The sequence below is a fragment of the Pelecanus crispus genome, chromosome 7 (assembly GCF_030463565.1).
Source record: "Pelecanus crispus isolate bPelCri1 chromosome 7, bPelCri1.pri, whole genome shotgun sequence".
Classification (NCBI taxonomy): domain Eukaryota; kingdom Metazoa; phylum Chordata; class Aves; order Pelecaniformes; family Pelecanidae; genus Pelecanus; species Pelecanus crispus.
Genome location: NC_134649.1, coordinates 26,667,260 through 26,677,200, shown reverse-complemented (window position 1 = coordinate 26,677,200; position 9,941 = coordinate 26,667,260).

Sequence of the window (9,941 nt, the reverse complement as noted above, 5' to 3'; positions counted from 1 at the left end):
TAAATGATTAGTGAACTTTGCCCGGTCTTAAGATACAAAACTCATCTAAGGAGACAAAAACAGTCAGCTTTGATATTTAGGAGGACTGCAGAAATTGAGTCTATCTGATCCTGCGTATCATAAAAACAAGGCCCAGGGAATAGACTGCTGCTTTCAGTTTACTTAATTAGTTTATACACTGAAACTATGAATAAAAGGGCTGTGCAGTTGCTTTGGCTTTAGTAGTAACCCTGCAACCATGACAACATTAAAGCATTACTGAATCACCATGACAAAGAACAGGAGAAGCAGGCTGCTGCCACAGAAAAGCTAACTTGGGCCCATCAGAAATTTGGTGTACACGGAAAAATACATCCTGCTGTCATTGGTTTACTTTAATGCTCAGGTTTTAGTGCTCTGTGAAATATTTTGGAATGGATTTTGGGCAGCTCACAAGCGTCCATGTGATTTCATTACCTGTTGGTAACAGCAATATCTTGGAAAGCTAGGATGTAATGCAGTTATTTCTTAAAAAATAAAGAGAACTGAATATTTACAGGCTGGTGCTGTCCTGCCTCCATGCCTGCGCCTGCCTGGCCCCTAGCCTCCTGCCTGGCCAAGCCTCCCCTGGCCTGGGCTCGCCGCCTGCCCTGGAGCCGGCCGGGTGCTTGGGGATGCTGCTCTTGGCAGTGCACAGCTTGCCAGCGTGCACGCTGAGGATTCTGTCCTACATCTCATTAAAAAGGACAATTAAAAAATTACACGTTTGCTCCCAACCCTTCCCCCCGGTTCACACCCTCATAAGAAACAGACTCTGAAATTAGTTTGCAACCACAGGGATTAAACTTTCGCATAGTGTGCAGGCATGTACACCCTCATCCTGCTCTGTCCTGTTTTCTTCTCTCGTGCCCCCATTAAGCAGCCCCCTGGCTCTCAGAGACCCTCCTCCACAGGGCAGGCACAGCCCCTCAAGGTTCTCCTTCTGTGCAGAAAACAGTGTGGAGAGAAGGAGAAGGGGTGCTTTGCTTTTTCATCTGGAAAACAACATCTCATACTGACACCCCACCCCCACCCTGCTGCGGTCCAGCGGGGACCACTTGCTCCAGCCAAAACCCCGCCGCCTCCTCACCCATCGGTGGGTCCCTCCCTCCGTGCCCAGAGCAGCCATCCCACACTGCCCTTTCACAGAGAGTCCATCGTTCCTGTTGACACTCATTTATTATCTTAGCCTGAACTCATCTGACACGTAGCAAAGCAAAAAGTTTACCCAAAAAGGGCAAATAAAGAAAATTAACAGCGCTGCCAGGAAGACATGTAATCAATTCATCTGCCTAACAGAAATAGCACTGCAAGCCTGTCAGTGTGGACAAGGTGCTCATTTCAAAGGAGGTAACTAAAAAACGTCTCAGAGCTTATTAAAAAAAGTGATGGAGAGCAAAGCCTACCTGTGAGATGGTCCCGCTTCTCACGGGGCAGGCGGTGGGATAGCCTACCTCTGAGTTGTTTCTAGTTAGCTGGAGCTGGACAAAGGAAATCTGCTAATAGTGTCAGCTCAAACCGAAACAGAGTATTTGAGTTTTGCTCTTCCAGCTACTATATTGTCCCATTGAGGAGCCATCCAGGCAGGTAATTTTTGAACAATTTTACTTGTCTGCTTTTATAATAATAGACATTAGAAAACAAAGAAGAATAACGGAAGGAAAGAGGATGAATAAAAGGCTCCAAGTGCTTACTTAACTCTATGTGTGTCCCTTTACCTATCTTCGCTGGTCAGTAAACAGAAATATTTTTCCTTCCACATTGCTAATTGCCATCTTTCTTTCTTATCATCTCTCAGCAATGAATATTCACCATAAAAAATATATATACAGAAATACCTTCCTGGAATCCTACTACAAGAGCTGCCAGTAATTTTTAGGTTGTTTGTTACTTCACGCCAGTGAGAGCAAAATCACAGGGACTGTGTTAACAAGGTGGACTTGTCGGGAGAAGTATGTCTTCTTCCCAGCTGCCTGCCACTTTCTTCTCTCCCCGCTCCCCCCAGTGTTACAAGACAGTATTGGACATGAAAATCAAGGTTCATTCTGCCACCAATAGGCAGGCGCAGCAATGCTGAGCTTCACTGACTCCAATTTATGGTATTTTTTAAAACCAATACACACTTTGATTCAAAAAGGAGAACAAAACCAGGTTACCTTCTAAAGTAACACCCCAAATGTAAAGTTTAAGGCTGCAAAGTCCTACCAAGTCTCTATTCATACCTCTTTTCAAAAGCACTCACCACATGGACTGTCGCAAGCAGCCAACTGGTGTACCCAACAGCCTTGGCCGGCCGAGCGCTCACATGCAATTAGCAAATATTTGAGAATTATTTTGCTATGTTTGACATTTTTAACTGACTCCCAATTTCCATGACTATGTTAACAACCCCTGGAATCCTTGTTAAACATCTAACAGCCTCAAGTATTTTCATATGCCCCCAGCATCAAATCAGTGTCTCACCAAATTTATTCCTCCTTTTCTTTCCATAAATTCTCCTGCTCAGAGCACTAAAGCACCAAGAAACTGAAGACAGAAAATAAACTATTCAAATATGCTCTTAAGTCTCACAGAAACTGTACAAATCCAGAGGGGATTTGAAACCTTTTAAATTTTTTTTCCCCCCCTAAATCAGTAGCCACCGAAGTACGTCACTGGTTCAGAAGCCCCTGTTGCAGGAAACTACGCTACATTTTTAACATTTGCAATTATTTCCTTTTATTGTCACACAAATATTTTTTGTCAAATTAAAGTGTCTTTCTTTCCAAAAAATGCACAGCTGTTCTAATATACGAAGTGTTCTTACTTATTGCTTCAATAAGAACTCCCCTGTTCCAGGGAAAAAAGGCAGAATTCTTCCATAAACTTTAATGCTGTTTGTAATAGTCCTTGCCCAACAGAGCCCAAGGCACCCCCATTTGTCTCTGTAATTTCCCCCATTCTTCCCTTCAACAGCTGACAAAGACACCCAGCACCCATACCCCTGCTTCTCCAGCATAAAGGCTGGGATGCAACACTGGGATGAAGAGCCACTGCCAAGAGGGAGCACACCTTCCTGCAAAGCAGCGAGGAGGTCAGCCCTGGCAGGGGCTGCTTCATTCTTTCACATGCTAAGAGCTGCACCGGTTGTTCCTCCAGCTCTTAAAGAATTCTCCTAAGCACATGCCCAAGCTTCCCCCCTTGGGATGTACTAGCAGACCAGACACATAGGGCTCTGATGGGCAAAAGTAGCCTGAGAGCATGGAAGTAAGTTCAAGAAACTTAAGTCTGTTTCCTAAACTCTAGTTATTGGTCCATTTTAGAAAAGTGCACAAAACATGAAGGGTAACTTTACTGTTCTGGCTGACTGTACACTTCTGCTCAGGTGTGACCCACCCACAATAGAGACACACCTCTGCCTGCACACCAGATCCTGATTAAAGGTGTGCTGCTGGGCCAGGCGGCCCTGGATCCACAGCCTCACTTGCTTTTAGGGTAACACATTGCAGAGCAATTTAGGATCTGTCGAGTGGATCAGAATTTGGATAGCATACAGACTTAAAATCTCACCTTGCTTTTCCCAGTGCTGTGTTGGTACCAGCGTTATGCTCAGTGCGTCCAAGTGGAGACAAGCTACAGCCCAAGTCACTCTATCCTCTAAAGACTGCAACTGACGAACATTTTGGTACTTACTCTGCATTTTATGAGTAGATCTCAGAAGGATCTGACAGATCAGCTGCATCATTCTTCTGGATTCCTTTGTCAGAGCATAGAAGTTGTTATCCAAATGTACCTGCTTGGTTAGTTTTGGGGATGCCTCGGTTCTTCAGCCATTTAGCCCCCAAAGCTGGGCTATTGGGGGGTTTGGGAGCCATCGTTTTGTCTCAGCTAAGAGCTAGGAAAGCATCACATTCAGCATAGTTATAACTAAGATTGTACAGCCTGTTAGCACACTTACAAAGGCTTTACTGACTAGCTAACTCCTCTAGCTGTTATAGAAGCCTGAGGGGTAGCTGATAACTCAAACTGTTTTTCCTGCATGATTACACACTGATTAACAGATAACAGAAAATCTTGAAGCCGAGGCCCGACTCTGAGGATGTCCCCAAGGATAGTTTGCATATATGAAGATACCCCATACCAATAACCCAGAAAATCTTTACTGAAAGTTATCCCAAGACTTCAGTTGCTTTACATCCACATCTTGGGATGGAAGAATTTGGGAGAACAACCTCTAGGAGCTGGTGTACAATTTAGCTAAAGACAACTCTCTCTAAACCTCGTAACTATACTATCAATAGCTAGGTTGCAATAAACTGTTTATTTTTTCCCTAAACACTTGTTTTATATTCAAAGTAATTTCAGAATAATCAGCCAACACCGCGCAGTCCCATTCTTATGGGCATGCTCATGGTCAAACCAAATGTATTGCTTTCATAGCACCTAGCACCCAGACTGGAAGGTTTGTTTTTTCTTTTTTAAAGAGGTGTTTTTTCAAGAGGTGGTACAGGCCCATATGAACTGCAGTGACTCACAGGTAGCATGGGAGAGTATTTTTCAGGGATCAACATTAGTCGGAGGCTTTCTGAGAGGCAACAGCATTGGCAGAGGACCCTCCTGGGTTTCACTGTGAACTCGAGCCAAGCAGCAAAGGCAATGGCAGCACTACAAAGGGGGAGCTCCAAGGTGGTGTTTTAAGTAACACTATCCAGGAACACCACAATAAGCTTCAGCACAGAGTTAATCATTTTAGGATGGCAAATACATTTGAGATATTCAGAGGAGACGGTGAGACTGCTGGCAGCTCCGAGCAGGCAAATAGAGCTGAAGACATTACCAATGCCTTGAAATATTCATGGGTGCAATGAAGAGAGCTGGTTTAGATGCTCCTTGCTCAGCACTGCTGTTCCAGTCAGCCAGCAGGTACAAGATGCACACAGTTAACCCATCTCATCACCTCAGTAAAGAAATCAGTGTGCGTGTCAAACAAAGGAGGCTAAAAACAATTCACTCCCAACAGCCCAAGGGTCAAACCCAAGGGGCTCTGTTGCTGGAAAGTCAGTGGCTGCTGCTTGCTGGCAGCTGGCAGGTGGACACGGCTGTCCACTCACGGGTCCTGTCCCTGGTCCCCACTGTGCACTGCCCCAGCAGCTGCTGAGCTTAACGCAGGTATAAACTGGAACAAGCATGTCCAGCCTCTGTGCGAGAAAATGCGTCAGCACCTTGATGGAAGCAGGGACTAAGCATTGCATTTCAGAGCAAAGTTAAAGCTCAAGTCTTCGTATTCCTCCTTTTCAATCTTACATGCTATGTTAAACCTTGTAATGGTCATACTTGCCTCCTTGGGCTTTTGATTATGGCCAGCAGAAAATATTTCTGATTAAAATCTAAACCATAATGTTAGCTTTGCATTACACTGAGAGGATAACTTTGTTATTGCTCTGCAAGGAAGAGAGAAACTGGAGACAGCAGGTAGGGAGGAAAAGCACCGAAGTCCAGCTCTTCCTCCACAGAGGATCCCAGTCAGCTGTCCATACCAAAGGAGCTCAAGGACCCTTAGCACCTCTTACAGCTTTTATTTCAAACTGCAACACAAGCAGTAAATACATGGGCTACACCCCAAAATGGAGCAGCCTTTTGCAGAAGAGATTATCTAAAGCTAGGCAGGCTTGGCAGAGGTGGGGAGCAACCACCATCCAGGGTTTGCCACAATTTCCACTCCTGACCTTTCATCCTGATACTAGTCCTTATATTTAATCTGAGTATTAATAATTATTTTCAAACTGCTTATCTGGAGACAGAGGCCCATTGGCTTCCTACAGCTATAGCCGGGGCCATGGAAGAGCCCAAGGCTCTGCAGGAGGAGTGAAGAGAGTCAGTCATCAAAACTGATGAAGGCTGCCCACGCTGAAGACTACCCAGACCCCAGGAGACCCAGCACAGGATTCCCATGGAGAAAGCAGCCTTTTAAACTTCTAGGGAATAAAAATCTCAGGTGAGGGCACAGTGTTTTGTTGCCATGATCACTGGAATAGTGACTTATCCCTGGAGAAGCATGTCAGACACACAACACCCTTGTCCCCTGTACTCAGCATGCTGGTGGCGGTGTGTGGGGCCAGTGGGTGAGGGAGGTGTATTCACAGGCAAGGGAAAGATTACAGCAACCAAAATAGAAAATGAAAGGTCTAGCACTTGGTTGGACCCCACATCTCCCACCTATTAGAAAGGGAAACAGGTCTGGTTCCTCCTACAAGTAGAAAAGCCCAAGGTAAGCAACAATTAAGTGACAGCCTTTACCACTTATCTAGCCTCTGCTCTCATATGGGAGATCAGTCCCATTTCCTTAGATGGGGATAGGACAGGAGGCACCCCAGAGAAGCACAAAGTTAACACAAATATATATAATTTGGCCCTGGGGATTCAAAACTCTGAATTTACAAAGTGTTTGAATGGTTCTTTGCTTCAGGGCTCTTGAGCTTCAGCAATATATCTAAATCCACCTGCACTCTCATCACCCTCGCTGATGGGCAAAAGAAGCTGAGGTGGAAAGGAAATAGGGAACAGCAGCATCAAAATAAGATTTATTATTTAGAAATGAGATTTGGAAGAGACAGACATGGCAGATAACATCGAAACAATATGCCAGGCTCCAGCTGCAAGAAAGGATGGTACTGAAAGGCTTTTGGGCAAATAGAAATTCCTATTTTTCTGGTATCAAAAACAGGAGAGTGAAAAGGTCAGAACATCATGGTCTGGAACTGTCTAAGGGGGAAGCAACTGAGGTCCTTGGGTGCATAGGACAGCAGCAGAGGGTCAGAAGACTTTAGAGCCCAAATGTAACAGTAAGTGCAGCACTCTTTCCCACTCCTTAGGAATAGTGCTAAAACCCATCTTTCTAAAAAAAAAGTTGAGTAGTCCTTTATAATAAATAATTACTCATGAGATTATTGCTACAAACTACTTTGTACATCACCTCAACCCAGGGGACAGCTGAAACCCATTGTCAGTGAATCAAGAAAAAGAAATCTCCCACTACATAATTTTAGCTTGTTGAAGGCACTTTAAAGTCTTTTAAAAATTGCTGCAATTACCAACTCATCTGTAGAAGGATTTTAGTCTTACATTTAAAATTAGAAGTGACTCGAGAACTGTATTGAAGTCTGGCAAGAAAACGCGTCCGGTCTATAAGAAAAAGAAAGAGGTAAAAAGGGAAGTGACAAGTACAAACTTACTCTCCAGTGAAGCCTCGGTAGGTTTCTTTACTTGATTTAAGAGGATTTAAAATAGAGTATTATCTTTACAAAAGAACTGTGAGAAATTTAAAAGGAATTGGAACTTATCTTCCTTGTATTAGAATCTGAATACACGTGCCTAGCTTATCTTTTGGAAAATTACTTAAATTACAATTAACTGTGTGAAACAAAAAGTATTTGAAGGAGTGCCTCCTCCTCCTCCCTCTTCTCCAGCCGCTGCTCACGGGAACCTGGCTCACAACAGAAGGGAACAATTTGGAACAAAATCTTTTTCCCCCAAAATAATTCTCCTTTATTTTTTTGCATAACATTTTTGTATTTGCAACTATAAATAAAAAAATGATTAGAAAGAAGTTACAAAATTGTGTTGAATGGACTGGAATGCCACAGAATTTCTCACACATGGTAAGTCACTTCCCATCTTCCTCTTCCTCCTCCTTAGCCGCAGCAGGGCTTCGCGCTTGGCACCGTAGCTGAGGGGGCCACGTGTCAGTCGCTGATGATCTCATTTTCAGAATCTAAAAAAAAAAAATCCATATATGGATTTCACATATAGGAAAACCCAAACAAAATCAAAAAGGGCCACGTGAGATCGTGGACCCGGAGCATGCAGAAGATGCTTCTGCCAGACTGTGCCAGCTGCTGTGCACGTTTCAGGTACCACAGGGAAACAGAAACTGAAATCCTCCATTAACACATCACCCATGTCGTACTGAAAGCTTACACACATAAATATATTTATGTTGGTGGTAGAACCCAAGCACCTTGTGGAGTCACTCAGACCGGAGTCCTGACTCCTGCTGGGAAAGAACTAGTCTCCTAGGAGGCAGAAATAAAGACAGCAAAGATGCCCGGTGTTTGTCTCAGTTAATGGAACTCTGTCACTGAGTAAGGAGAGGAGGTGGACACAGCACTGCATGCCAGCCAGCAGCTGCTGCAGGAGGCTGCTGAAGGGATGGCAGGACTACTGGGGCACGTCGTGGGCACTGGCTCTCTGGTGCCTGCAGGCTCAGCAGCATGGCTCAAGCTTGCCTCCCTCATCTGACAGAAATGGAGCCAAGCCTAGGATCCTCTTCCCACTTGGGAAGCAGGGATGCCGTACTCCATGCCAGCAGAACACAAGGCAGGGATGGGATCTGTCAGCCTCCACCACCCTTCACAGACCACAGGGCGAGATGGCCAGCTGGACACAAAAGGGTACAGAGATGCTGAGGGGTTGAAATGACAGTACCAGAATAACATGCAATGAGGGCGTCGAGAGACGCACAAGGCTGAAGCAGCAGCAACACAGCGTGCCATCATGCATTCCCTGCATCCCACAGTACGTGCCCCACTGGTATGCATTGGCTGTGGTGGTGACACATTCACAGTGACATGCACCAAAGCCCTTCACTCTACAGCACGGAAACATGCATGCTCTTACTGGATCTGCAAGCGTATATGGGTTTTATATAGCGTACAGTTTGCTAGGTGCTTTCAGAAAAAATGAAGTGAGTCTTTTAGAACAGCAGGGAGGGCAAGGGACATTGGGGAAAAGCACACTGTGCAAACAGACGTTGTCTGTGTTTGGCATAGCTCCTGGTGGGTCTCCACACGTTAGGCTTTGCTTTTATTAAATGCGGTCCCAACTTTCTCCTGCCTATATTTCTTGCTCTGCCTGCTTGTAGGAAGAATCACTTTTAAAAGATGTAAAATCATGTCTGGATCATAATTCCTCCCCAAGCTTCTGATCGACACCAGTTCTGCAGATCCACTGAATCCACCACTGTTCTCAACGTCTGCTCGCTATTGATAACCAGCATTTGGCACAGAAGTTCATCCAGGAAAACAAAATACAACAAAATTAACTCTCTCCAGGTAATGGGGAAAAGCCTTAAGACAGCAGTGGGCCTGACCTCTGGTTATACCACAGGTCAGCCATAAAGCCAAAACCAGGGCACGCTCTCCAGGTGCCTGGCTCTTATACAAACCCTCACAGATGCTTAGCCCACATCCCAAGAACAACCTCTTGACTATTCTGAAGTTCATCTGAACTTTCAATCAAAGACTGAAAGGGCAACAGCACTGAAGAGATCAGTGAACTCAGTTATACTCAAAATTTTCTTGGTGATGGAGACAACTATGGGAAAAAAGCAGTGATTGCAGACCTTGTGGCTGCTGACTAACAGTGAGAATGATATTAGATACAGTCTATGTAGCCTGATAAACAAAACCTGCTGAGGAAGTTTTTACCTTTAAAAAAACCAACAACACAAGAGTAAATACTTTTTTGGGGTATTTTATGTCAAGAACACCCGTTTGAGAAGGACTGGCAGCTGGTTATTTCTTCTTAAATTTCCTAGGTTTTTACAATGTGTCGAAGCCCTGAATATCTCTGAAAAACAATGATAGCATCCTGGCTTGTATCAGAACTAGCGTGGCCAGCAGGACTAGGGATGTGATTGTCCCCGGGTACTTGGCACTGGTGAGGCTGCAGCTAGTATTCAAGCATTCAGTTTTGGGTCCCTCACCACAAGAAAGACATCGAAGTGATGGAGCGTATCCAAACAAGAGCAACAGAGCTGGTGACGGGTCTAGAGCACAAGTCTTATGAGGAGCGGCTGAGGGAACTGGGGTTCTTTAGTCTGGAGAAAAGGATGCTCAGGGGAGACCTTATCACTCTCTACAACTACCTGAAAGGAGGTTGTAGCA